Source organism: Euprymna scolopes, chromosome 16 (assembly GCF_053919585.1).
Source record: "Euprymna scolopes isolate OS-2025 chromosome 16, ASM5391958v1, whole genome shotgun sequence".
Taxonomy (NCBI): domain Eukaryota; kingdom Metazoa; phylum Mollusca; class Cephalopoda; order Sepiida; family Sepiolidae; genus Euprymna; species Euprymna scolopes.
In genome coordinates, this window is record NC_136497.1 from 24,531,564 (window position 1) to 24,535,820 (window position 4,257).

A 4,257-nucleotide genomic window follows, 5' to 3' on the forward strand; every position below is an offset into this window, starting at 1 on the left:
GTTTGCTGGTCATAAAATAAGTTTAAATATGATGTTTAAATTCATGCAGATTTCGTATTTATTATTATAGAGCCAATTTTCTATTGATTATTATATTGTACCCAATATGGTAGTGATTTCAAAAGTAAAATGTATATATATATATCTATATATATATATACATATATATATATATATATATATATATATATATATAAGTTTACTTGAAGCATTGCTGGTAAAGAAATACGTGGAAAGGCCAAAAAACGAAATAAAAGGAAGGACAAACAAATAAATAGACGGGTATGTTCGAGTAGAGAAATGTCTAATTATTTATTCATTTATTAATCCTCTTCTCACTATTCACCAGCAAACCAAGTCGCTTGCATATCCAAATACATAAAGTCTGTTAGTGGTATAGAACTTTGTTTAATTTCGGGAGAAACACCACCTGTTCAAAAAGAAAACAAGTTTATTATCCTAGATGGTGAAAGTGACCAGGACCGCAGCAAGATGTGGTTAGTTAATTGTGTAGGTAACTGAGGATATTTTTTTATTCATTATTACTATTTGGTTATATTTTATTATTTGTCATGTTATTTATTTATTTATTTAATTATTTTTATTAGAAAATATTTTTATGGCTAAATTTATTATCCTTTTATGATAATGTATTTTGTTTATTTATTCATTTTTTATACTAGCGATGCCGCCAAGATTTTTATTTTATTTATTTTTTATTTTTTATAGCACCACAGTCACATTTGGGTAATTTATGGTGTAACGGAGGTAACTGTACTTTACTTTTTATATTTATGTACCAGCACAGATGTGGCAATAATACCTCATCCATATGCGAATTGTATCTTTTTAGAAGTACAGAATACTCTCAGGTGTGAGTAGTTTTCTAGTATGATAGAGGGAGCCAACCTTTCTGGCAGCAGCCTTCGCAATGTCCTCGATGCATTTGTTCCAGTTCATATTTCCTGTGAATATTAAGCCGAGGAGTTTGAAGGACGAATTTTGAGGTAGAGAGTTATTTGTCATAGATAACGGTGGTTGGAGAAGCTTCTGGTAATTGTTAGAGAGCAGCTTAGTCTTACTAGCATTAAATGTTATCATTTATTTACAGCCCCATTAAATGTTACCTTTCATTTACGGCCCCATTCCACTTCTCTGTCTCTTTACTTGGATGGGTTTATCTGTTTGTATATCCATGTTCCATAGGATTTTATGACTTTCATTGTCAAGTACTTCTGCCGGTTTGGTGGTGTACCATTTGTCTGCGTGCTCAATATGCAGTTGTCTGCATCCCCCACTTGATTTTCTCTCTTGTTATGTTCATTTTGGGCTAGTTTGCTGCATTCACTTATTATGTGGTTTATTGTTTCGTCTCTTTGTTCACAGAGTCTGCATTTACTGTTTCCTTGTGTCTTTTTTATCCTTGCTTTGATGTGGTTGGTTCTTATTGCATTATCTTATGCGGCTGTTATTAGGGATTAAGTTACTGTTTAGGGTTTCTTTTTGAAGCCATCTCTAAGTGTTTTCGTTAGCTTCATCTTTTGTCATCCTTATAAACGTAAATGTAGCTGTTCGTCTTCTTTTTTTTCTTTTCTCGTCTTATCACTCGTCTATTCCTTTTCTTTTTTTGTTTTGTTTTTCAGCGTTTTTTTTTGTTTTATTTTGTTTTGTTTTGTTTTGTTTTTTTGCTGCTGTAATTATGCTTTCGATATTCTGCATTCTGTATTTTTCTAATTCTTTTTTGTGAATATCATTTACAAAGTTTTCTATACAAATCAGCCATCTTTCTGTCTTTTCACGGAGTCGGTCAGTATCATCCTTTGGGTAATGCATTATGAATAGTCATGAGATTTCATGGCCTTGTGGCCGAGATGCCACAGTACTAATAATAATGCCTGTGTCTTTATACCTTTTAATTAGGTTTTTTTACTATATTGTTTAGTTTTGAGGAGTTTTCTTGTTCTTCTGGGGTATTACTTTCCAATTTTCTCTTTTCTTTCTGTTGATTTGATGGTGTCTGTTTTCAAAACTCCCAAATATCTGTAGCTATCAGGTTCACCTAATGCACTCATCTCTGTTTGGTTGGCTAGTTCCATAACTTTCGTTGCTTCCAGTTTTCCCCTTCTCATAATCAGCAGTATGCACTTTTCCATACTGAATTCCATTCGGATATACTAGTTTAAAATTTTGGTTGAGTTTATTAACGTCTCTAGTTCCTTTTTCGTTTTTGCAAACAGTTTTAGGCCATCCATGTATATGAGGTAGTTCATTTTTTCAATCTATATTAGTGAACTTGTATCCGACTTGTCATTTTCTTAGTATATTGTTAAGAGACGTCATGGTTATGATTAATAGTAGCGGTTATAGGAAATCACCTTGGAAGATCCCTCTTTGTATTTTAATCTAAGTTATGTATTGTCCATCAAATGCCAGTTCGAGTCCCAATGTTCTCATTTCATTTTCTATTAAATTAATAATCTTGCTTAGTATTTTGGACATTCCCGGACATTCTATTATCGCCGTGTTCTTGTAATTGATCCATACCATGGCTAAGTTCTTTTTTTACTTTTTACCTTATTCGGGATCGTTTGGTCTATGCCTAATAGGTCATGTGTTCCTCTTTTTCAATTCTCGCATCCTTTCTGTTCCATGAGAAGTAGTCAATGATTATGAAAATGATTATAAATTAGTTCTTTCAATTGTGCTGTTAGTATTTTCCACATTGTATATAAACAGGTCTGTGGTTGCTTGGGGTGGTTTCTGTTTCTGCGTCTTTTTGCACCAGTGTGGTTCTACCTTTCGTCATCCATTCTGTGTGCTTCGTGGATACTGCTTTTCAAGTTCTAAATTTGCCTTTCATTTAGTATTGTGGATTTATAAAACTAATATGCATTCATTCCGTCGTCACCTAGTGCTCTTCAGTTTGTCATTTTTCGCAGGGTAGTTTTGATGGTTTCCTTGCTGATTTCATTTTCTGCTTCTTCTTCGATTTGCTGTGACTCTTCTTTCATGTCTTTCAGCCATTCAGTATTTCTATTAAGATCCTGTCGTTCTTCCTATATCTCGCTCCACTGGCGTTTTGTTTCTGTCGGGTCCGGTTGTTCTAGTTTTGTTTTTCCTTCATTTACATTTTAATAAAACTGGTTTTCATTGTTTTGAAAGAAGGTCTTGTTTTACTAGCACTGTTCAGATGTGTATTTGTATTGTCTTAATATTTCTTCTCTTGCTGTTATTTTTTTTTTTTGCTTCAATTCTTTCTGTTTCTTGTTAAGCCTCTACCTGCTAATCACATTTCTACTTTTTCATCTTTCTAATCGCTTTCGTCATGTTTGTCGCTTTATCTTTTTCTTAAGTTTTTTAATCTGAGTTTCCAGCCTCAATACCCGTCTAGGTTTTGTCTATCCATTTTCTGTCCCCGCTTTTTTTTTTTTTTTTTTTTTACTTTAAACTTCATACTTACTGTCTAGACATTTTCATAAATTAAATTGTTTAAATCTGTAATGGAATCTGTTGGGATGTATGGGAAGTGCCTGTTCGCCTTCTCCTTTTCTGCTTTTAATTTCTTCCGCCTTTGGTTCCTTAAGAATGGAAGATTTGTTTTTTCATAAGTTGTATGACATTTTCAATGGCACCTTCTTCATTCTCGTTAAGTTTCGTTGTTTCATAAATCTGGGTTTCCATGTTTCTTGTGTGTATGTTTCGCAGGTCTTTTATATTTGGAGGTTCTATGTGTGAGGTTCCAGTAGGGCTTTTTCTTGGTCTGTTCTATCATGTGTATTTTGTTGTATTTCCATTAGTTCTAGATTTGAAAGCAACCTTCTACTGAAACTAAGTTTTGTTTGGTCCGCAATTCTTTCTACCATTGCATGGTAGTCACTGGACATGCCCCACAACTCTTTCATCAGTTTTCGCTACCTTCGGTTTTTGAGGTGATTTCTGTATTAGCATCTTCTTACCAGTCTTTTCTCTTTTGTTGTCCACTTCTTCCTTCGGTTTTTTGATCTATGTAGGGTAATTTGCTTTTGTGTTTGATCAACATTGTTTTGTTAACTGAAATAAGAGAGGGTATTTACCTGTTCTGTGTCTGTGATATTGTTGTTTCTGAAATTAAAAGAGGAGCCAACATTCGTAGAATGACGACCGAGTTCTCCTATGCTGGACACCGAGGGAGCACCTGCCGATCATGACATCTACATCTTTCTTCTGGCTCCCATGTTGCGTACAATATATTTGATGCACAGTTCATGTTGCCGTGTT